Below are 27126 nucleotides of genomic sequence, written 5' to 3'. Positions count from 1 at the left end.
GAAGCACTAGGAGCATCCATTAACGGAGGTACCAAGTCGGGGTGCCAGGTGATCCGTTACAGTGTTTGCTTAAAGCAGATACCACAACCAATTGGTACCATCAATGTTCCCATTGCACCTCCCCTGACCACACAGATACCGCCGCAGTATTTTGATTTAAAGGAGGTGTTCAACAAGGCCCAGTCAGAGGGGTTGCTACCACATAGACCCTATGACTGTGCCATAAATTTATTACCAGGTACTATGCCTCCAAAGGGAGGAGTTTATGCTCTATCCCCCCAAGAAAATCTTTGTTTAGAGGAGTATATAAAGGATGCTCTCAGAAAGGGTCATATCCGTAGGTCCTCCTCACCCGCCCGGGCTGGGTTCTACTTTGTCTCTAAAAAAGGAGACCTACGCCCCTGTATAGACTATAGAGGTTTGAATAGGATTACGATAAAAAATGCCTACTCTATTCCCCTTATATCAGTTATTCGACAGGTTGAAAGGAGCTCGAGTCTTCACTAAGCTCGATCTCAGAAGTGCGTACAACCTAGTCAGGATTAAGGACGGTCACGAGTGGATGACCGCATTTAATACTAGAATGGGACATTACGAATACCTGGTTATGCCGTTTGGATTATGCAACGCTCCAGCGGTATTCCAGGATTTTATTAACGATGTCCTAAGAGAGTACCTCCACATGTTCGTTCTAGTTCTACCTAGACGACATTCTCAACTATTACCCAGACCTATAGACACATCACGAACATGTGAGAGTAGTACTCAAAACCCTGTTAAAGAACGGTCTCTACTGTAAACTGATGTTGTAAGATAAAGCCAGGGACTAATGAGCGTATTTAGAAAATTGGGTGACTAGATGGGTCGAATGGTTCTTATCTGCCGTCACATTCTATGTATCTATTTATTCTTCCCCCACAGTGATTCTTCTTCCTATTTATAATATGGTTTGTAACATTGCAATTATTAAATATTCTTTCTGCCACTATAGCATTTTAAAATGATTGACCTGTATGATGGAACAGGGCTGGTAAAATAGTAGGGCCGGGTACACTGAATTTTTGCACTAGCCTAACAAAAAACTGGTAATGTCAAGCACAAATAAATGCCAGTGAGTATTGAAGATAATCCTATATATACTAGTGTTACGGAACGCAGTATATTAGTCCACGATATCCGTTGGTATCTTCAGGAAATCCACAGTCAAGACAGAAAGCACGGCAATATTCCCCATCCTCCCAATAACCGGACGAAACACAGTTTGGGAGTCAACTAACTCGGTTTATTCGCAGGTAGCATATTTATACAGTTCCCCATGCAAGGGGTTTCCAGACAGTAATTCCAGGGGATTTCTCTCAACATACACTGCGACTTTCCCAACAGGCATTGCTGCACGAGAAGGATACTCCTACCAAAATGGACGCTTAAGTGGATTATCTCCTCGTGCAGCAAAACTGACAATTGACTTTAAAATACACAATTCACACAATACTCGGTACTTTATAATAATTGAACGTTCGGTAGATAGCTGGGGTCGGGGCGCACACCTTGGGAGAATACCGCTCCGATCCCAGCTGAACTGACCGAACGCCGCACATAATACGATAAAACATTCAAGTGGTTTTAAAAGCACCGAATAAGTACAGGGCATAGGCTGCACCGAACGCGGGACTCCCGAACGCTCTGAAAGTCCAGCGGTGTTCACTCATCGAGTAGCCGTTTTCCGTTCCAGGCTCTCGACGACCGAACACCGCTGCAGAGACAAAGGATCCAAGATGGCCGACCGCCGCATGGTCGGTAGCCGATCGGCGGCCACCTAGGAGAGCCTTGAAATACCGATTGCAACCGGGATGCACTCGGTTACTTGGTGCCACACGACTGGTGAAGGTGTGGTCTACCTGGGGAGCCCACATTCGTACGGCGAACGGCTGTACATAGCATTATCACAGGCAACGACTTGCAGTATACATTCAGCCTATGGACAACATACGATACATATAAGTCAGAAGTGGCTGGGTTTGCCACAATGCTCCCCCAGAACCAAGCCGGCATACACAGTCTGATCCCAACGGATCGGCTTGGGGATGTCCGGGGGAGTACTCACAGATCATTTTTCTAATTCTGTTTGTCTGGATAACCCGTCGGCGTTACCGTTTTGTTTTCCTGGTCGGTAGTGGATGGTAAAGTCAAAGGGCTGCAGCGCCAAACTCCAGCGCAACAGCCGGGCATTGTCTCCAGATACACGGTTTAGCCATACCAACGGGTTGTGATCTGTGAGTAAGGAAAAGGGTTGTCCATACAAATACGGCTGTAACTTTTTAAGGGCCCACACCACGGCCAGGCATTCTTTCTCAATGGCGGCGTAGCTTACTTCGCGGGGTAATAACTTGCGGCTTAAGTAGGCTACGGGATGTTCTCCGCCATCGGCTCCCACTTGGCTCAGCACTGCCCCCAATCCAAACATTGAAGCGTCTGTGTGGACAAGAAATCTTTTAGTTGGATCAGGAGCCATTAACACAGGAGCATTAGTTAGTGCGGTCTTGAGCCGTTGGAATGCCTGCTCACACTCTGGGGCCCAGACAACCAGTCGGGGAAGGTTCTTTTTGGTCAGATCCGTCAGGGGTTTGGCCAGGGTACTGTAGTCGGGTACAAATTTCCTATAATACCCTGCAGTCCCTAGAAACGCTAGCACCTGGGTTTTGGTCCTGGGGGTAGGCCACTTGGCCACGGCCTCAATTTTGGCTGGCTCGGGTCTCTGCTGCCCACACCCTACTCGGTGTCCTAGATACTGCACCTCGGCCATCCCTACGTGGCACTTACTCGGTTTCAGCGTTAACCCCGCTCCCCCAATACGATCTAGGATCGCCCCTATGTGTTGGAGGTGATCTTCCCAAGTCTGGCTGAAGATGGCTATGTCGTCCAGGTAGGCACAGGCATAGTCCTGGAAGCCGTCCAGTAGTCGATCTACCATCCGCTGAAAAGTAGCCGGAGCGTTTTTCATCCCGAAGGGCATGACCTTGAACTGGTACAGGCCAAACGGGGTGACAAACGCCGACTTGGGGATGGCATCATCGGCTAAAGGAATCTGCCAATATCCCTTACATAAGTCAATTGTAGTGAGATACTGGCCCCGTGCCATTTTATCTAGCAGTTCGTCTATACGGGGCATCGGGTAGGCGTCAGACACGGTCTTGTCATTCAGCCTCCGGTAGTCAACGCAGAATCGGGTCGTGCCGTCCTTTTTAGGCACCAGGACTACCGGTGATGCCCAGGGGCTATCTGAGGGTTCGATAACCCCTAACTGCAGCATTTCATCCAGCTCGGCCTTCATATGAGTCCGGACAGATTCCGGGACCCTATATGGTGCCTGCCGCATAGGTAGCTGTCCCGGGGTTTCAACTCGGTGGGTGGCCAGCGGAGTGTACCCAGGTAAATTAGAGAACGTAGCCCCTTTAGCTACGATCAGCGCCTGTATCTGGGCACGCTCGCGAGGGCTTAGCCGCTCCCCCAGTTGAACCCCCCGGGAGGGCTCTACCGGCTCTTCCTGTTCTAGCAGATCAGGTAGTGGTAAGTTCTCCTGATCTTCCATGGCTGAGGCACAGATTGCCGTCACATCCTCTATCCGCTCGTGGTAGGGTTTGAGCAGGTTGACGTGAAGCATGCGTCTCTTCCCTACCCCGGAGCAGGGGCCAATCACATAGGTAGTGTCGCATCGCTGCTCCACTACCTGGTATGGGCCTTGCCAGATGGCCTGCAGCTTATCTGTGCGGACAGGTTTTAAAATTAAAACCTTCTGCCCCACTTGAAAGCTGCGGTCTCTGGCTCCCCTATCGTACCATCGCCGCTGACGTTGCTGGGCCGCCTGGAGGTTGGTGTGTACGGCCTGGGTTAGCGCCTCCAGTCGGTCTCGGAACTCCAGTACATATGATATTATAGGGGTTTCGCTAGCGATACTCTCCCCCTCCCAGTGCTCCCTAATTAAGTTTAAAGGTCCCCGTACTCTTCTCCCGAACAGTAGTTCGAATGGGGAGAACCCGGTCGATTCTTGGGGAACCTCTCTATACGCAAAGAGCAGGTGAGGTATAAATCTCTCCCAGTCTTTGTGGGTTTCCCCGAACGTCCGAAGCATCTGCTTCAGCGTCCCATTGAAGCGTTCACATAGTCCATTGGACTGGGGGTGGTAGGCTGAATTGACTATGGGCTTAATGCCACACACTTTCCACATCTGTTGGGTAACCTCAGCAGTAAATTGGGTGCCCCGGTCAGATATTATCTCCTGGGGGAACCCTACTCGGGAAAATATTTTTATTAGAGCTTCCGCCACGGTTTCAGCGTGAATGTTAGAGAGGGCTACCGCTTCGGGATATCGGGTGGCGTAGTCCACCACAGTTAAAATGTATTTCTTCCCAGAAGGACTGGGTTTTGGCAGGGGCCCTACTATATCTACTGCGACCCTGCTGAAGGGTTCGGCGATAATGGGAAGGGGGCATAACTTGGCCTTGTGGCGATCCCCTCGTTTTCCTACTCTCTGGCAGACGTCGCAGGACGTGCAATATTGTCGCACATCCTGTGAGATTCCGGGCCAGAAAAACGCGTGCGTTAGGCGGTACCGGGTACGGGTCATCCCTAGGTGTCCTGATAAGGGGATATCGTGAGCAATTCTGAGCAGCTCCTGCCTATACTTCCGGGGTACCACTAGTTGTTTGTTCGTCAAAGTGACGGACCCCCCTACGTCTTTGGCCGTGATACGGTACAGTAACTCTTTTTCCCACGTGTAATGCTCTCCCTCTAGCCCGGCCTGGACAGCTTGTGCCCGGTCCCTATAGACTTGTAGAGTGGGATCGGTCTGTACTTCGGTGATAAAGGTAGTCGGGGTATCCCAGGATATGGAAGTCGGGGAAGGGTCGTGGTTTCTTACCTGAGCCTCAGAGTGTATCGGTGTAGCCGTGGTGCGTGCCTGTTGCCGTGTGGTTACTGGATGGGCTTCCTGGTAGGGTGCCTGTGGAACAAAGGCAGAGGTCATCTGACCCAAATCATTCCCTAACACAACATCTGCTGGTAAGTTCTGCATTAGTCCCACTTCTACTGTCCCCTCTCCCGCACCCCAGTTCAAATGTACTTTCGCCGTGGGTAGTCGGTATACAGCTCCCCCGGCTACCCGAACGGCCACAGATCCGCCGGTATGCGTGCCCTCCGAAACCAAATGGGGGGCTACCAGGGTTAAGGTAGCTCCCGAATCTCGCAGACCCTGCACTTCGGTTCCCTCAAGAGTTACCAGTTGTCGGTGATGTTGCCGGTTATCAGTGGCTCGGACCGACATGACTTCGTGCAATATGCCCAGAGGTTCCTCCGCCTGTACACTCCATAAATCCTGAGTGGCGGGGTCCCTCTGGTAATGGTGAGCAGCCGCCCTGGGTGCGGGGTTTGGACGGCCCTGATTCCAGGTGGGCCTGCTGCGATTCTGGGTGCACTCTCGGGCCATATGCCCCCATTGTTTGCAGGAATGGCATTGGATGTTGGCCCGCCCGTTGTATCTGGACGGTGGCGGTATCTGTCCTTGTGAGGGACGGAACGGGGCAGCGGTGGGCGCTAGGGGTGTTGTAGCGCTAGGTAGTCCTGGGGGTCGGGAGTAGCTTTTGGCTACGGGTCCCTGGGGTCTCCGGGCATCAAAATGTTGATCGGCCAATCTAGCCGCTTCCGTTAGGGTAAGGGGTTTCCTATCCCGTACCCATTCTTGCGTCTCCGGGGATAGTCCATTAAAAAATTGTTCCAACAACATCAGCTGGCGCAATTCCTCCATGGTGGTGGCGTTGCTGGCCTGGATCCACCCTTGGGAGGCTTGATCCAATTTGTGTGCCCATTCTGCGTGCGAATCTCGCTCCGGTTTTCGTAAGTGTCGGAACTTGCGCCGGTATGCCTCCGGGGTAATGGCATACCTCTCCAAGATTGCACGCTTTACTTTGGCATAATCTTTGCTGTCCTCACTGGGTACAGCACGGTACGCTTCGGCTGCCCGACCTGCTAGTTTGCTTGCTAGCAGTTGCACCCATACGGACCGTTCTAGCTCATGCAGATCACACAGTCTTTCAAAGTCCTGCAAGTACCCGTCTATCTCGTCCTTTTCCTCGCAAAAAGCCCTGAAGGCCTGGTACGGGATCTTGGGCTTTACTGGGTTGTAGAGGGACCCTGGGTTTGACTCGGTTCGAGCCAGGGTGTGTTGCGGGCTGTGTGCCATAACATATTCCTGCACATTTGCCATTACCATATTTAACATGGCATCTGATATCGGTTGCGGCAAAAACGCTAGCCTGGTCCTCATCTCTCTTTCATAGAGCGTTTCCTCCATAACTACCGGGGGGGTAGCGCTGCGGGCTTGGTCTCCCTCCATCAGCTCGGCAATGATTGTCGCCTTGTTTTTGCTGCTGGCTACTTTCCCTCTGGCTTCCAGTAGTTCCTTTAACGTCTGTCGCTTCAGTATGGTATAGTCAATCTCCATACGAATTGCCTTTGCTTTCCTCGTTCGGTAGTTCCAGTTACACGAACTCCGTTTTTCGGCTGTAAGGTTCGGATCCCGTCGCTTGCCACCAATTGTTACGGAACGCAGTATATTAGTCCACGATATCCGTTGGTATCTTCAGGAAATCCACAGTCAAGACAGAAAGCACGGCAATATTCCCCATCCTCCCAATAACCGGACGAAACACAGTTTGGGAGTCAACTAACTCGGTTTATTCGCAGGTAGCATATTTATACAGTTCCCCATGCAAGGGGTTTCCAGACAGTAATTCCAGGGGATTTCTCTCAACATACACTGCGACTTTCCCAACAGGCATTGCTGCACGAGAAGGATACTCCTACCAAAATGGACGCTTAAGTGGATTATCTCCTCGTGCAGCAAAACTGACAATTGACTTTAAAATACACAATTCACACAATACTCGGTACTTTATAATAATTGAACGTTCGGTAGATAGCTGGGGTCGGGGCGCACACCTTGGGAGAATACCGCTCCGATCCCAGCTGAACTGACCGAACGCCGCACATAATACGATAAAACATTCAAGTGGTTTTAAAAGCACCGAATAAGTACAGGGCATAGGCTGCACCGAACGCGGGACTCCCGAACGCTCTGAAAGTCCAGCGGTGTTCACTCATCGAGTAGCCGTTTTCCGTTCCAGGCTCTCGACGACCGAACACCGCTGCAGAGACAAAGGATCCAAGATGGCCGACCGCCGCATGGTCGGTAGCCGATCGGCGGCCACCTAGGAGAGCCTTGAAATACCGATTGCAACCGGGATGCACTCGGTTACTTGGTGCCACACGACTGGTGAAGGTGTGGTCTACCTGGGGAGCCCACATTCGTACGGCGAACGGCTGTACATAGCATTATCACAGGCAACGACTTGCAGTATACATTCAGCCTATGGACAACATACGATACATATAAGTCAGAAGTGGCTGGGTTTGCCACAACTAGGATGTTCTAGGCCTTCTGTATTATTATCCCTCCCAGAGCAACATTTCATGCATGTATTGTAAACTCACCACTCACATCTACCAACAGAGCACAAATCATATTGTAAGCTGAGAGTTTTAATTTCAATTTGTCTCCCACACAAAACCACAACACCAGCCATGTCTGAGGCTTCACAAACATTTTTAGCTTGATCAAATGATGAGAAATTGCCTGTCCCGGAAGAAAGCATTAAATATTCATCTCATTGCCAGAATGGCAGAACCAGGAAGCATTCAGTCCAAGTGGGATGTAACTTGAATCTCTAGATTTCTATTGATAATTCATTATATGTTTCTGCTATCTCTCTTTAGCTCCAATATATGCTTTTTGCTATAATTATTTTATAGTGTGCTACCTAACAGCATCCTGAATCTACCAATTGTGTGTTCAATAATATTATTTTGCCATCAATCTTGAGGGAATGCTTAAAAGCTTTCTCTCATCCTCTCACTTTAACTCATGTATTATCTAAGTTTTTACATTAAATGGACAGTTTTAATATCTCCTGACATGTCAACCTCTTTTCTGCGCATGTAGCTGCTAATTTAGTACTTAGCCATTTCCAGAATCGATGTTAATGCCGTTAGCTGTGCACGCAAGAGCAGAGTCTCTTCGCTTTTAATCTTCAGAAGGAACTTGGGTAAAAAAACTAAAACAATTTGAAAGGCAGTTCGACAAATTTGAGCATCACTGATCTAATTTGTGGAGGAGATTTATTTTGGACGTGGTTAGAGCAAAGTATCAGGAATGGAACAATGTATTGCTGGAATATTATTCACAACCAACACTAAATTACACATTTTTTGCAGTTGAGTTCAAAAAAGGGAGCAGCTAGTGTCCAAATATTAGGGGCAACTTAGTGATGCTTATTTTATAAAAGAATACTGTATGACTTTTTATTATTTTACTAATCTTAACATTTAACTGAAATTGCTGCAGTTCCAGGACCGTGCCTATTGAATAGGCCCACATTGATTTAAAGTATTAAAAATAAAAATAGAAATTAGGAGAGATGCAGGGGAAACAAAACCTGCATAGACTGCCTAGCTATAAAATAGTTAAAGGCCCACTATAGTGCCAGGAAAACAAACTCGTTTTCCTGGCACTATAGTTTTAATGGGTCCCCCCCCCCCCCCTCCCTCATGGCCCCCCTCCCGCCGGGTTGAAGGGGGAGGAAGCGGTTAAACACTTGCCTTTCTCCAGCGCCAGGCTCCCTTGGCGCTGGGGACTCTCCTCCTCCTTTGGACGTCATCGACTGACTGCACATGCATGGCAAGAGCCGAGCGGGCATTCAGTCAGTCCATAGGAGAGCATATCTCAATGCTTTCCTATGGACGCTGGCGTTTTCTCACTGTGAAAATCACAGTGAGAAGCGCGGAAGCGCCTCTAGCGGGTGTCAATGAGACAGCCACTAGAGGCTGGATTAACCCTAAAGTAAACATGTTTACAGCAGGCAAGGTTAACCCTAGATGGACCTGGCACCCAGACCACTTCATTGAGCTGAAGTGGTCTGGGTGCCTATAATGGTCCTTTAATGTAAAGCTGAGTTTGTGTACTATGCAAATGCTCCTGCTGCTTTCATTTCTCTAACATCCCATAGCCTCCTGACATCATGCAGCTTTGTGACATGTCTTCTTTCTGCAATACACATTACATCTGCCTCTTTCTCTGTCCCATGCTGCATACAAGGAGCAAGCTCCTGCCTACTAGTAAGAAGGAAAGGAGAAGAGTGATCAGTGGTGGAATTAACAGGTTGCTAAGGTCCGTATTGTGACCAGGCCCTAGAGTTCCGCCTGTTCCGCAGGCACTGTGCTGGCAGTCGTCAAGGAAGGGAGGGAGAGAGGACTCGGGAGCTCAGCCTGCAGTTCCTCTGGGTCCTTCTCTCGCTAGCTTGCCGCGGTTACCATGGCAATGCTCTAGATTTTGCTAGAGTTCACTCTCACCACTGCGACCACCATGGATTCCCCACCGGACCACCAGGGATCGAGAAAAGTCCCCCCTCCTCTCTCAGTAAAGGTAAGAAGGGAGGGGGGACATAATGTATATTTATTTATTTATTTATTTATTTTTAAATATAAAAAGCCCCCCTACCCTCCTCACCACACATTTACACACTGCCCCCCTACAAACATTGCCCCCCCATACACACACTGTCCCCCACACACATACACTGCCCCCATACACACACACTGCCCCACACATACATACACTGCCCCCATACACACACTTCCCCCACACACACACACACTGCCCCCCCACACACACACACACTGCCCCTCCACACACACACACACACTGCCCCTCCACACACACACACACTGCCCCTCCACACACATACACTTCCTCCCATACACATACACTGCCCCCATACACACTCTGCCCCCACACACACCATACACATTAACACACTGCCCCATACACACATTGCCCCACACACACATACACTGCCCCCCATACACACACCGTTCCCCTACACACACACACATACACTGCCCCATACACACACTGCCCCACACACACATACAATGCCCACCCATACACACACACAGCCCCCCATACATACATTGCCCCACACACACATATACAGCCCCCATACACACATTGCCCCACACACACATACACTGCCCCCATACACACACCGTTCCCCTACACACACATACACTGCCCCATACACACACTGCCCCACACACACATACACTGCCCACCCATACACACACACAGCCCCACATACATACATTGCCCCACACACCCATTTACAGCCCCCATACACACATTGCCCCACACACACATACACAGCCCCCCATACACACACCGTCCCCCTACACACACACTTACACTGCCCCCCATACACACATTGCCCCACACACCGTACACATTCACACACTACAACCCCCCCCCCCCCCCACACACTGAACCTTTCACACACACACTGCACCATTCATACATTGTACCACTCACAACTGCTCCTATGCTCTATTACAGCCCCATATCCCAGCAGACCCCAGGTAAGTTGTCAAATTGTTCTTAAACAGTTTGACTACTTACTCTGAGAGGGGGTCCCTGCACTCCTGGCACCATAACCACTACACAGAGCTGTAGTGGTTATTGGGCATGGAGTATTTCTTTAAATAATCTACAAGTGCCCTTCCAGAGATCAGCCACTGCTGTTGAGGTGGGGCCAGGGGTAGGTTGGGGAAACTTACAGTTAAGCAACATATTAAACCGCAAATGATCACAAGGAGCACTTTAAGCTTTCTCTTTGGGTTTCAGCTGCACTTATTTCATGAATCAGAGCTCTGCTCCTTGGTTACCATAGCACCACTATGATTTATTCACCAGAGCAAAATAGGATTTAATGTGGGCTCCACTTACCAGAGCTGCAGGCCACCCCACTGAGATACAGTCAGCAGAGATTATACGCCCACTGAACCACCAAGGATTATACCCCCTCCCTAAGAGGGTAAACAGGAGGAGGGCATAAAAACATACACCCCACTTATTATATTCAAGTGTTTTAATCTGACCCATTGTCACAGCTGTATTCAAGCATGGTCCTGTCATAGGATGCCACCTTTGCACTAAATCAGTTCGTGAAATGTTATCCCTGCTAGATGTTCCATGGTGAATTGTAAGTCTTATTATTGAAAAGTGGAAGCATTTAGTACCAGCAGCAACTCAACCCTGAAGAGGAAGACGACGTAAAGTAACAGAGCATAGTCAACCAAGTGCTGAGGCAGAAGTCATCTATGTTTGGCCACTTTTCCCTTACAGGTGAAATTCACTTTGTATTCACTTTGACTTCCTGACAATTCTCACTTTCGTGAATAACGTGCATGAACACTGGACACAATTGCATATTATTCCCCTGTGATATACATCCTAAAATGGATAAGGATGGTTGCATTGTGTGTTTATTTGTGTAATTATTAATTTTATTTTACATTTCATGTGTTCTTATCTTTGTTTTGATGAACATGTAAGATTTCATTTCTAAACTCTAATTGGATCATCTCTGTAGGAAACAAGGTGTTTTCCACAGAATACATTTCATGCTTTTGTCAAGTCTTATAGAGAGAATGGTTAAATGTATGCTTTATTGAATCTTTAAAATTTAGTGGGCCCATAACATAAGCACATGATTTGACATCAATCCATTTCTTTGGTGTCCTCTGTGTCACATTTCCTTATCTCCTCATAAGACAAATCTTTCTCAGGCTTCAGCAAAATACAAACTGGAAATGCTTGGGGAAATCCAGATAGGTTAGTCCTTCACTCATCAAACCATTGAAAGCAGTAATGATTGTGTGCCTGATTGATGGAGTGTGGCTCTATCTGATACATCACAAGTAGCTCATTCATTCACACAGTCCTTCCTGAAAGGAGCCACATGCTTATGTCCCTTTAATTCTAACAATGTCATTTTACTTTTGATACTAGGCTCATCAAAATGACAAGTCTTCATGCAAGCCTTTCTAGGTAAAAAAATACATAGCAGTATCCAACTATAAAGAATATTGTATATTTTTGTGCCACTGACATGCTATTTAAAAACCTCTAGAATATAGATCCCAACATTTGCAAAATAAGACATAAGCATTCCCTAGAATTGTGCAGATATAAATAAATGCATTCAGCACACACACATACATAGATACCTACATACATAGATAGGTATATATATTTATTTATTTGGATTTAATCATTTATGTCTAGTAGAAATTTCAACTAAAAAAACAAGCTCAAAACATATTCGCTAATTAGTCCTTGTTGTTAAAATGCCCAGTTATGCCTAGGATTTCAATTATAGTTTAATATTTTTATAGAAGTTATGAAACAAATATTTTAGGGAGTGAGTTACTGATTTAAAGCTAATCCTTTGTAAAATTTGGCATGCTGAGATTACAACTTCAATAGTAGTAACAGAAACCGCTACACAAAAGTATATATTTTTTAGAAAGTACATCCCCAAGCAATTTATCTAAGAGCATTTTGACCCTTTTTTAAACCATTTTATCGCAAAACTGCATCAAATCTGCTGGTTATAGTTACATTTTTGTTTTTTTTCACACAAATGTTTATGTTCATAGACTGCATGCAGGGCTAGCGCTTCCTATAGGCGACTTTGGCAGTCGCCCTAGGGCACCCCTTAGGAAGAGGTGACGCCAGGAGGGCCGGCCCCCTTCATGCTGCAGCCGTCTGAGCGCTCTATAGAGAGCCTCAGGCGGCTGCAGCACTGCCCAGGCCGGTGCGTCCATGAGGGCGCACTGGCCCAGGGGCGCAAGATATGAGGGATCAGCAGGAGGAAAGCGCACAGCGCTCCCTCCTGCCAGTCCCTCAGTGTAGCATTGCCAAGCTCCGGTCCAATCCGTGGTACAGGAATATCCATTTCCTGTACCTGGCTGGACTGATGGAAGGTGCTCACTGAGCACTTCCTATCAGTCCGGCCGGGTACAGGAAACGGAAACTCCTGTACCGTGGACTGGACCGGAACTCGACCACACTACACAGGATAGGAGAAGGGAATAACAATAAAATACACTGGTGAAAAAATCCTAAAGAGAAATAGTGGTGCAACAATCACCTTAGTGAAGCCACAGAAACCACTAAATACTAAATACACTAAACCACAGGATAGGAGAAGGGGTGAAGAGAACGGGGGGAGAGACCACTGAGGAAGGAGGACGGGGGGGTGGAGAAGGAGAGACCGCTATGGGAAGGAGAGACCACTAACGGGGAGAGGGGTGAGGAGAGATCACTAATGGAAAGGGGGAAGAAGAGGAGAGTACACTAAGGGAGGCGGGGGAGGAGAGTAGAGAAAACTGGGGGGGGAGCAGAGACCACTAATGGGGTGGAGGAGACGAAAGACCTCCAAGGGGAGGAGAGACCATTAAAGGGCAGGGGAGGTAGGAGAGAGCACTAAGGGATGGGGGGAGCACCAAGGGACGGGGGGAGGGTAGGAGAGACCACTAGGAGACGGGAGGGGAGATCTTTAAGAGACGGGAGGGGAGAACACTACGGGACAGGGAGCAGGGAGATCACTAAGGGACAGGGGAGATCACTAAGGGACAGTGTGGCAGGGGAGAGCTCTAAGGGACATGAGGGAAGAGAAGTTAGGGACAAGGGGGTGAGAGGCTGAGGAAGGGGGGAAAGAGAAGCACAAAGGGGCTAGTGGGACTTAGCCCTTATCCTACCCCACACACTCTCTCTTTCACACTACACACACAATGCTTCCCTATACATATACAGAAACACACAATGCATCTCTATACACTACATTTATTAAGCACACACTTTAGATCCTTTACACTAACACGTAACACATCCCCTACACACTCCACTCCCTGTAAGCAAACTCGTGGGTGGAACATGTAGGTGGAGTTATGGATGGGCCTTATGAGCATACTCACCGTCAGGCCCTGGGGGCCCAGACCTTGAACTGTGCAAAGCGCCCCAAAAAATGGAGCGGCTTCACGTTCCCACAGAACATTGACTTTTTGTGACCACAGGTACAAACAGCCGCCAGAGAGCCTTTTCTACACCAGACCAGTGGGGCCAGACTGCAGAGCCTATATCATTCTCATCTGGTTATAAGTAGGCAATAAAGTATGTTATTCGTGGCACTATTCTCTAATTTCCCTCACATTAAATGGACACTATAGTCCCCAGAACCACTGCAGTTTAATGTAGTGGTTCTGGTGTCTATATCCTGTCTCTGTAGGCTATTTAATGTAAACACACACTGTGTGCAGCACTGGCGTTAGTTCATATGGCAAATCATATGGGTGGTGCATTGTGATGTCACATGCGGCAGCGGCAAATTTTAATTTTGCCATATGGCGGCAAAAATCCTTGCACCGGCCCTGACTGCATGTACTATATAAACTGCATATTTGTATTCTGCTATTGTTCTCGATAGCACCCCACATGTATACTACTGCCCCTATTCTTTTTTCTTACTTCCTCCATTTTCCCTATATTGGTCACTTCTCGCATGATCTGTGAATGAAATTAGCATTTAGTGGCAAGCACCATTTGCTCTTCCAGGTGAAGACCAAAAGGGCTACTTCATTGTAACTATAGTTTGCCACCTACTGTATATGAGGTTAGAGGTGCCCCTCTGCCATTTAAATTAGGAAACAAACAAACAAAAACTTGAAAAATAAATAACAAATTAAAAGAATATACATTTTTACTTCTTACAATAAACAAAGTAAGCAAAAAAAAAATTAATTATAGCGACCCAAAGTTTCTCACTGTATATTAGATGACAGGTATACTGAACCATTTACTGTACTGTTTTTTTTTTTCCTGCTTACATTATTGCGTATTCAAGATTTCACTTCTTAAAGGGAAGTTCAAATGACATATGTCCCATGTCTCTCAAATTAACTTAAATTAATTGACTTACTGGCTAGCCCCCACCTTGACACTAAACTGCCCCCAAGTGGGCTACTGTCCTGTAGTGGTCAAACATAATACTGAACTACTTGATACTACTACCAAATTTTCTATCTCAATGGTGCTCTATTTACGGATAACCACACATCTAGGGGAGGGGTTTGTCAACCATTGTAGAGGTGTCTTGTAGCTCCCACACAATTTGAAAGAGGCAAACACAAAAGCGTGGTTCCGCATTAACTGTTTAACACCACGCACTTTTACATCATGCCTGATTGCTTTCATTTGTTAGGTTCACTTTTTTAGCCTATTCCTTTGCGGGCAAAATTTGTGGGTACAATGTTCTGCAATTCAAATATAAACACATTTTACTGAGCGCTCTTCTCCTTCCATGTTCCATGTGTGATTGTAATTAGCCACCAACATATTCTAATTCTTACTTAAGAAGAAGCTGTTAGACACCAAATGTTACTCAGGTCATGGTTTCACCTCCATGTCTTCTTCCATCTTCCACCAGCTCCTGGATCAATCCATGGTCAGTCACCAGGCTGTATATCATCATTTCTTTTTGCAAATTTGATTTCCATTATCCTTTTTGTTCCTGTGCAGAAGGCTGTTGAGTTATATGTCTCTGCAGTTCAAATTAATTGTCTCTGCAATTCAAATATAAACACATTTTACTGCAGGTTCTTTCATAGAATGTCCTGTGGTAGTCCATATAAGATACTCAAGGCTTTCAATGTATTGTCATAGGAGATACATATTTTTGAACACATTTGGGGAACATATCTTTCTCCTGTAATATCAGAGAGCATAGAGTTTGAATACCATCAACTGGTGTTTAGTGTATTTTAACAATACATAAAAATAATCTTTTGGCCACAAAGTTGTAGTAGCCCAAAGCAGCATGTTGAGTAGTGAAAGGTTCAACCGTGGGCTTGCTGGGGCAAAAGTATGTATACATAAATATATATGGGCACACCCTCACACTTTTTTTTGTTTTCACATACATGTACTACTCACATCAAATGCGAAAAAAAACCACTGGATTTAATTTACACACAAATATACTTTTCTCCATTCAACATTACACACAAATGCACCCATGTTTTGGGACTGGCAGCCAATCTGCACAAGAACAAACTTAGATTCACATTCTGAAAATATGCACAAATGAGCCCACGCAGTCACATACTTGCACTATACACAAATACATTTGTCATAATCAAATGCATCCTTCAACTCACATATATTGACGCTAAAAACAATTACACAGAGATTACTCTCACAGTATACATGAAAATATATTCAGACTTGTGCTAAAGCCCATTCTTTCACATTATATATACAAATACACAAAGGAATTTGTTCACTAAAGCTGGTGCTTTTTGGCCTAAAATTTGCAATTCCCATTTCAATTATCTACAATTCCTAGTTGAGTGAATAAACCAGTTTGCATACTTGTATATGTGCATACTGGCTGTCAAGGGACTTGGGGCCTAAGTTTGCCCAGGGGCCCATAGTGTTGTCAGTCCATCCCTGCTGGCAGCAATGTCTTCTTAACCTAACTAGGCATGCAAAAATATTCGCTACATTCACCCTTTCGATATCAATACACAAAGCAGAATCTGGTGATGCTCTCTTTCGTGGTACTGATAGGAATGTATAAAAAACACACGCACAACATAAAAAAACAATGCCTTAAGAGTAATAATTTGCCAGTTATAATATTTATTATTATTATTATTATTATTGACATTAGCGTCAACATATTCTGCAGTGCTTTTCAATAGAAGGGGGAAATGTAATAATAAATGAGGCAATTACAAAATGTTGCAGGAACAATAGGTTGATGAGGTTATAGTCCCATCTATACCTTGTGATGCCAAATATTACAGTATATTTAAATCAAAATACAATTCTTATTAATGACTAGAAAGCCAAGTGTCTATTGCTCTCTCTTATACAATGTTGAATAAAGAAAGCACCTTATTAAGTATTCCCTTTCAGTTCTATATTTCACATTTATTACTTTAAAGGTAATATTCTCTGTATTCTTATTTTGCCAGATTTGGTGAATTACATTCAACAATTTTTCTTTTTTTCCGATGTAGCAAAACATATTTGGAATCGTTTTTCCAAATTTTCTACAAATTTTCTACATACGGTTTAATGATATTTGTTATTATATTATTTGAAGAAACATGCTTTATTGTCACATGATCTATTACATGTTATAAAGATTTTTTTTTACCAATGATATTCTTTTTCCATGTCCATGTCCAGGTGATTGCTTAGTGTTTAGAATCTTACCCCAGAATAACAGATTTTTTGCCTTGATAACTCCACCATTTGCATTCTACCCATTGGGTTACATTTCTTGACATAGACATTGGAAATAGGTTGAAACTGTGTCACCGGAGCACCTGGCAAAATCTGCTTTTCTATTCCGTATATAATCTATTATTTTATCCTATAAGTGACCAAAACCAAATGAATCAAAACCTAAATCAAATGAAACAGCTGCTATGATCAGCCATTATTAATATACATGAAACATTCAGATAGAATTGTAAATTAAATATCCACATGAGAATTATCTGACTCACCTTGTGTCATTTCCCTACTTGATGTAAAGCAATTTTATTTCTTAGATTTGCTATTCAGCTTGACTTATATTATATCTCTATTACATATGCCTTAGGCCTATACAATGAAGCTCTAACCATTAACATAAATCTATGAATGTTGAAGTAAAGTTTACTTTATATAATACTTTCCATAAGCTATCAGATATTGTGATGTCAGTCAAATCTTGCAATATTATGCCTTTAAAGTTAATAATAAATTAAGTGTGCATGTAGTGCACATTAAAGGTGCATTGTCTGTTGCATAAATCTTCACTCCCAGCCCTACGAAACTCCTAAATAAACTCTGATGCAACCATGTTCTTTAGAAGTCACATCATTATTCCAATAATGTACACCTGTCTGCAATTAAATTGTCACATGATCTCAAACACTAATACACCAATTATTGAAAGGCTCCTTAAAAAACAAATAGATATGAAAACAACTGAAAGCATTGCTATATGTAGTGTAAAATCAAAAATGCTCCTCTCAGTTAGAAGACTATTTCGAGTATTAGCTTCATCTTTTGGGAATGGTTTTCATTGGCTAATTGAAAACTCAGTGGATAATGTGGATAGTACATTTGGTGCTGGAGCAGAGGGTTACCAGCAGGCAGGGCTGGTGCAAGGATATTTGCCACCACAGACAAACAAAAATTCCCACCATGTGACATCACAATGCACCACCCATATGATCTGCCATATGAGCCAATGCCAGTGCTGCACACAGTGTTTTTTTCTGACACTGTGTGCAGCACTGTTTATAGCCTGTCACTGCAGACTTTTTAATGTAAACACCTGAACCACTACATTAAGCTGTAGTGGTTCTGGTGACTATAGTGTCCCTTTAATGTGAGGTAAATTAGAGCTTAGTGCCAATAATAATATACTGGATTGCCTACGTACCACTAGATGAGGATAAGAGGATGATGATGGGCACAGGCTGCAGTCTGGCTCCACTGGTCTGGTGTTAAAACAGGCTCTCTGGAGGCATTGTTCAAAAATATCAATGAACAGGAACAGCTCAATTTTTTGGGCCACTTACAGGGCCTGACTGTGAATATGCCTGCCCATAATCCTTATGCATTCAAGGCCCACCCATGAGTTCGCTTACAGGGAGTGGAATGTATGTGTGTAGGCGATGTGTTATGTGTTATTGCAGAGTATATAATGTGCATGTGTTGTTATGGAATGTAGTGGGATGCAGTGTGTGTTTATGTGTAAGAAATGCATTGTGTGTTGTGTGTGTTCGTAAGGGATGCATTGTGTGAATCTGTGTTTGTATGTGTAAAGGATGCAAGGTGTATATTTCTGTGTATGTATGTAATATAATGCAGTGTGTGTGACTGTAAGGGGTGCATTGAGTGTGTGTAAGAGATGCATTGTGTTTCTGTGTGTGTGTAAGAAAGCAGTGTGTGTTTGTGTGTGTGTGCATAAGGGATGCATTGTGTGTTTTTGTATGTAAGGGAGGCATTGTGTGCTTCTGTGCATGTGTGCAAGGGTTGCATTGTGTGTGTATGATGCATTGTGTATGTGTAAGGGATGCATTGTGTGTATGTGTGTAAGGAATGCATTGTGTGTATGTGTGTAAGGGATGCATTGTGTGTTTATGTGTGTGTAAGGGAAGCATGGTGTGTTTCTGTGTGAGTATAGGATGCATTGTATGTTTTGGTGTGTCTGTGTGTGAGAACCTTAATGATCTCTTTCACTCCCCCAGTCCCTTAGTGGTTTAATATCCTCTTCTCCCCCTGTACCTTAGAAATCTCCCCTCCCCTCCTGTCCCTTAGTGTTCTCTCATCCCCTTCTGTTCCTTAGTGCTCTCTCATCCCCTCATATCCGTTTGTGTTCTCTTATCCCCTCCTATTCTTTAGTGCTCTACCATCCCTTAGTGCTCTCCCATCACTTAGTGCTCTCCCTTCCCCACCTGTCCCTTAGTGCTCTCCCCTGCCCCCTGTCCCTTAGTGCTCTCCCCTTCTCCTTCCCCTTTCTCAGTGAGCACTTCCTGTCAGTCCAGCCGGGTACAGGAAATAGATGCTTCTGTTCCATGGTCCGCACCACCCGGCAACACTACACTGAGTGACTGGCAGGAGGGAGGGCTGTGCGCTTACCTCCTGTCGGGTCACTCAAATCTTGCGTCCCCGGGCCGGTGCGCCCTAGGCGACTGCCTAAATCGCCTAATTGACGCGCGGGTCCTGACAGCAGTTTTAGTCAAGAACCTGAATGTTTCTGAATTGCACAGTCAAACGGTCCAGGCCTCAGTTCGACTGGGAATATGTGAGGAACTATAGGTCTACATCAAACCTAACAGAGCTTGAGCAATATTACTAAGCCGAATGGTCAACATTTACAGGATATGGATGTGTAAACGAATGGAGACTTACCACAATTAGACTCCAAAATGTTAAGTCTGAAGCATTTCTGAGCAAGACGACACATAGAATTCTTTGAATTCTATGTGTCGTCTTGCTCAGAAATACTTCAGACCTGAGAAAGGGAGGTTCTCCCGAAAGCTTGTCATTAAAAATTCCTGTTAGTCCAATAAAAAAGATATACAAATACAAGATACAAATTTTAAAACACACATGTAAAATATACATGTATATACATATATATTTCATTTCTTAATAGTTGTTTATATAATATTTTTACATAATCAAGTAATTTTATTAATTACAATCTGAGGATGTGGCTCGCAAGCCCTATATTTAACCCTGTAACTTTCTAGGACACCATAAAACCTGTACATGGGGGTACTAGTTTACTCGGGAGACTTCGCTGAACACAAATATTAGCGTTTAAACACAGTAAAGCATATCACAACGATGATATATTCAGTAAAATTGAATTTTTGTTGCAATTTTCACACACAAATGGTACTTTCACTTACGATATAATTGTTGTGATACTATTTTGAAACACTAATATTTGTGTTCGGTGAAGTCCCCCGAGTATAACAGTACCCCCCATGTACAGGTTTCATGGTGTTTTTAAAAGTTACTGAGTCAAATATAAGGCTTGAATTTCCTTTTTCTCATATTGAAATTTGCCCGGTTGGTTATGTTGCCTTTGAGATCGGATGGTCCAGGAATGAGAATTACCCCAATGATGGCATTCCATTTGCAAAGGTAGACAACCCAAGGTATTGCAAATGGGTATGTCCAGTCTTTTTTAGTAGGCACTTAGACACTTAGTAGTCACTGGCCAAAATTAGCGTTCAATTTAGTTTTTTGAATTTTTCTCACACAAACAAATATGAACGCTAACTTTGGCCAGTGTTTGTGACAAAGTGGCTACTAGAAAAGACTGGACATACCCCATTTGTAATACCTTGGTTTGTCTACTTTTGCAAATGGTATGCCATCATAGGGGTAATTTTTATTCCTGGGCTACTATTTGGTGGGCCACTATCAAAGGCAACATGACCAGTCTGGCAAATTTCAATATGTATAAACTGAAAAATGTAATGTAATGTATATATATTTCACCCTGTAACTTTCCAAAATATCATAAAACCTGTACATTGGGGGGTACTGTTTTACCCATGAGACATCACTGAATACATATATGTGTACTTTATTGCAGTAACAGCTAACAGTATTGTGAAATTCAGTTAAAATTTTCACAGTTAAAATGCCATGCAAAACAAAACGAATTCAAAAATGTCTTAATTTCTCAAATTTTTCTACATTTTATTCATATTAAATTATGTTTAATATACAAATATTTGATGTGACACGAAAGCCAGGTTTCTCCTAAACAAAATTATATATGATTGGGGTGGGTGCACATAATATGAAAGAGATGAATTACACCTGAACAGACATAAAGTGCAAATTCAAGGTTTTGTTAACGCTTTGCTTTGATCACAACTTGTACAATTGGCTCAGTCCTTAAGGGGTTCATGCAACATTTGTTTTTAAAAATGTCCAGACATTTAAAGATACAGGTTCTAGTCCAATCTGAGCCTCTTACTGAGCAAAGTGTGATAAACCTATGTAATAATTATATCAATTTCTCAAGACATGCTTGAAATTAGACACAATATCGCTGTATTTAATTTTTTTTAGGCAAAATGTTATAGAGTATGTATATAATATTTTATGCATGTGCGGGGAAAAAAGAAATATGCAGCATGTATTTTCAGTTATTCAACACGCTGGTGGCAGTGTAAGGGTCATGTTTTTCCAGACTGTCATTTGTCTTTAGAGCTCAGTTCTCAGGGTCTGTGTAGCATTAATATGTCCTTGTCACCTGCCATATCATTCCAGCCAACCTGACAGTCCATAGAACTCCCAGCAGTCCCTCCAGCAAGAATTGTCTCTAAGCTTTTAGCACCAACAAATTATTGATATTGTCACAAACCCTGCTTCTAAGACTCTCCCTCCCCTTTCTGTGTCTCTTGAATCTGCTCCTCGACTTTAAAAGTGTTATCAGTGCTATTTGACACATCTTAACCCTCACCTTATAAAGATGACGAATACACAGCAAGTTTTCGTTGTTACATAATAAATTATTATATTGTTATAATCTTATAATAAGAAAAAAAATATTTTTTTTATAAATTATTTTTTTTTCAATTTATGTGCTATATGTTTGTTGTTTTGCAATACATTTTGATCACTAGTTGTAATATTATGTTATAGTCTCTTCAGACTAATCTTTTTCCCCTTCATGATGAAGAGTTAGACAAATAATCTTATATCATTACAGTTCTATCATGAATGTGTTAAATTGTTTCTACCTGACAGGCAGCTAAAATAATTTGTAACACAAATATATATCAGTTATTGCTATATATAGAAAAAAACAAACACACACACACACGTGTGTGTGTGTAAAAAACATATACAATTTGTATCTTGTAGTACATTTTTTATTGGATTTTTTAATGACAAGCTTTTGGGAGACCCTCCCTTTCTCAAGTCTAAAGCATGTTGAGCAAGATGGCATATAGAATTAAAAGTTGAGTTGTGATACAAGGGTTATATATATGTTTGTTTTTTTCTGTTCACATCTTATGAATATTGTTGTTCTTGTTTGCTTGTATTCACCTGTACCACCACATGTGGGTGTCGAACATGACACTTACGGACTAAAAGGAAGCAAGTAACATTGATACTAATAGTACTCTTAGTAATGATATGCATCTGCAATGCTTACTTTTAAGGTGAATTTACTATCACAATAACATCTGTTCATCTGCCTTTCATTTTCATGTAAGGGTGTATATTTCTTTATAATATGCAATTCATTATAAGAAAAATGCTTAAAAAAAAAATACACAGATCTGCAGAATTAATATGTAAGATTTATAGTAACAGCATAAATAGACGAAGTCTACATTTGACCAAGCAAGCAGTCAAATTTGAGTCCAAAGCAGTGCATTTTCCCACCAAACTCCTTTCTACCCTGTAAAATTAACACTTTGAATTAACCATGTCTCTCTCAATACCCTTCCTATTGTATTTTTATACCCCGCCTCATGTAGACTGTAAGCTCGTTTGAGCAGGGTCCACAACTACCTATTGTGTCTGTTACATTTTGTTGTCGTCTCATTTGGTGAATTCACCTTTTCTTGTAAAGCGCTGCGGAATAAGCTGGCGCTATCTAAATACCAATAATAATAATAACCATGTTTTGTTTACCACTGACTGTCTGTGACTCCTTGATGTTCTAGCATGCTCACAGCACTCTCAGTCAATCAGCATTATTCAGTTTGGATTAAATTGATATTAGTAATACAGAATAATTAATTGTGCTTTATCGATGTGGCCAAGATGGGGAGATACCCAAGTGCCAGGAACACCATCAGCTTGCGTCAAACTATTCTTATACTGTTTGATATCAAATGAAGGGACAGTGTCAGGGGACTAAAGGTACTGTAAATGTTGCTTAGATGGTATACTTTTAATTTAAAATAAATGGGTAATATTAATACTGCAAGAACTACTTTACAATGATAGTAAAGTAAAATAATATAGTTACACAATGTAGATTATGTAGAATTCTTAGAATTGTGTTGCAAGGCAGCAGTCTACAATTCTATCTATACGAGTGGCCTCTGGGGCAATTTTCAGCCTTTACCTGGCAATATGTAAAACTTCTATCTGAATATATATACACATACAATGAGTTATAAATATATCTTCCAGTGAGTATAGATGTATCTTCTTCAACACTGTAAAAGCAGAAAAAAAGCCATGAACCTATTTAACCCCTTTAGATAAACTCTTTAGATAAACGAACAATGTTTCAGTAAGTGCTGCAGGTGTCCTTGAGGAATTAGTGTTGTCACAAAGACTAGGACACAATCTTATCTGATACATCCAAGCCCTCATCCATCAAAGCCACTGACAGTTGCTCTAGTCTGTTACAGATGCCAACACTTAATTAGTAGCAGTGTAATAGGTTCATCAAACTTGTAGGAAATGGCTGTTTGCAGAACACATGTCTTTCTTTAACATTGAGGGACATTTTCCAAAAGGTATGCGTTGCTGACCAGGGGCATGGAAATGTCATATAAAAAGGACAAAGAATTACTCTGTTGTTTATGTCCGTTCAGTTTTTGCATTTCTTACACAAATCAGTATAATGAATAATAATATGCCTAAGGTGTAAGTTAGCCATTATCGGAAATATATTGCAATGGGATATATTGCAATTAAAGCAACATGCAACTTAATCAAAGCCATACAACCTAAAGGTACAGAAGAAACAGAGAAAAGAGAGAAAGTACACATCAAGAAAATAGATTAAAAGGTAGATGACAGATAAGATTGGAAAAACAGAAGGGAAATAAGGCAAGACAAGCTATGACTACAACCATGTTATAGATTTTTTTCCCAAAATGTCATTTTGTTCGTTTTTTTTATTTTATTAATTTGCCATACAGTTTTGAATTCACTACTATTTAATTTTAGTTCAACGCAAAGGACCTATTTGGTTTAAAAAATATTATGCTAAACAAACACAGCAATAACATATATTAAAATATCAGCAGATAAAAAAAACTCAAAAAAAATCCTTATGCTTGTTCACCAATTAGGTTCTACAAAGTTCTTGACTCTCAGGCAGTAGGATGTAGCCACTTAACACCCTCAGGCTGCCAATCACGATTGCCAGAGTATGAAGCAATGTTTTAACGATTGCAAAGGAAATGTGTATATAGCAATTTAATTTGCAATTGCTGCCCAGGCAGTGGAGCCAGTGCTACAATTATAGCCACAGCTGCATAGACCGGTGGAGATATCTATACATCTTCTCGCACAGTCCTGCATTCACTGTCAGTGCAGGCTGCACCTCCAGATTGAAGAAGCTCTCCAGATGCTCACCTCTCAGTCAGAGACCAGAAGGGAGGATTCACAGGGGTCTACACTGAGCCAGAAGTGGCAACCCATGAGACAAGCAGGGAAACCGCTGGACCCCCAGGGAATCAAAATTAGAGCTTTTGTCACTGCAAAAAAGATCGGAAGAAAGTTAATAAAAAAATATAATAAAATATGTTTGGAAGCTGGACAAAAGAATAGTGCCTCCCCACAGACAATCTACCCCCCAACTCACCCTGTCACGTCACCCCTTCACACACAGTCACTTTGTCACACTTACCTCCCCAAACTCACACTTAGTCACCCTGTCACAGTCACATTGCCACAATCACCTGTCACACTCATCCCACCACACACATCACCCTATTATACTCACCCCTCACATCAGTCACCCTGTCACAGTCACCATATTGCACTGACTCTCCTGCACACACAAGGTCACCCTCATACACAGACATTCTCCCATCCACAGATAGTAACCATCATACGCACAGAGTCACCCTTCACTCACACAACATGGCCCCTCCATAAACACCACACACATTGAGAACACAATCAGCCACATACACATGATGCACTGCAAGCAGCCCCCCCCCACAAATAGACACAGATATACACATGCTCAAAGACGTAGAGATACACAGAGACACACATACACACATATACACATATACATTCACAGACGCACAAGGATATTTACTGCAATACACACACTTGTATTCAACAATAGCAGCATAGAATTGTAACATAGCTGCAATGTGAGGGTGTTATAGTATGGGTAATGTTAGGGTAATGTGGCAACATATAAATATATGTGGGTGTGTGTGTGTGTGCGCGCACGCGCCACTGAGAACTGAGTGCATATGGGATAAAAAGTCTGTTTACTTATTTGTAAACACTGTTTACTTACTTGTAACATTATTATTATTTTTAAGTTTTCTGTCCAACCCAAATTTTGTTTTTGTATCCATTAAATAATATACTATCTATGAATTCTTAAACTAAAAAATAAATTTAAATATTACTTTCCAGGTCACCCAACATACTTGGATTCTGTTTTTTTTGTTTTGTTTTTTGTTGCAAGCCACTTGGTAGTGAAGAGGTTAAGCAGTTTATGCTGTATATGCCACAGGCAGAGTCTGTGTATGAGTCAATAAAAATATAAAGCTCAAGAGAACCCCTTTTCCACCTTCTCTAAATGAAAGGGCATCTGCTGGATTGAAGCAGTGATGCTGGTTTCAGCAAAGATTAAGCAGAAAATGAGAGATGATTTATATAGACATCTAAAACATTTATTGTTTAACTCCTTCCCTGGAAATATAGCAAGTAGGGCCAACTACTAGAGCAAAAGGATTGAATAGATACTCGGCACAAGCATATAGTTTACTTAAAATGCACATACCTTATCATGTTAAGACTGTGCTATTTTATAATGTAGCATACATTTTGTCTACTTATAGTTGGTGTTCACATTCTATAATATGGGAGATTGGTACCAGGAAAGAGCAGGAGCTCTATTCACTAAACACCAAGTAACTTTGGCTGGTTGCATTCCGCTCAATTTTCCTGCATCTAGGTGATAAAATTGATAACAAAATTGAGTCAAATTGATCCCTGCTATTTTCAAATGAATTGCTGTAGTGGGCTTAAATGGACACTATAGTCACCTGAACAACTTTAGCTTAATGAAGCAGTTTTGGTGTATAGAACATGCCCCTGCAGCCTCACTGCTCAATCCTCTGCCATTTCGGAGTTAAATCCCTTAGTTTATGAACCCTAGTCACACCTCCCTGCATGTGACTTGCACAGCCTTCCATAAACACTTCCTGTAAAGAGAGCCCTATTTAGGCTTTCTTTACTGCAAGTTCTGTTTAATTAAGATTGGCTATGTTAATAGCGTGCTAGACCCTGCAAGAGCCTCGTGTATGTGATTAAAGTTCAATTTAGAGATTGAGATACAATTATTTAAGGTAAATTACATCTGTTTGAAAGTGAAACCAGTTTTTTTTTTATGCAAGCTCTGTCAATCATAGCCAGGGGAGGTGTGGCTAGGGCTGCATAAACAGAAACAAAGTGATTTAACTCCTAAATGACAGTGAATTGAGCAGTGAAATTGCAAGGGAATGATCTATACACTAAAACTGTTTTATTTAGCTAAAGTACTTTAGGTGACTATAGTGTTCCTTTAATTTTAAATTAGCTCAACTAACTTCTAATCAATTTCTATCCAAATTCCTTTTGAATTTTACCTGAATTTC

This window comes from Pelobates fuscus, chromosome 12, assembly GCF_036172605.1.
Source record: "Pelobates fuscus isolate aPelFus1 chromosome 12, aPelFus1.pri, whole genome shotgun sequence".
NCBI lineage: Eukaryota > Metazoa > Chordata > Amphibia > Anura > Pelobatidae > Pelobates > Pelobates fuscus.
The sequence above is the reverse complement of the archived record's forward strand: the minus strand, read 5'-3'. Positions refer to the sequence as shown.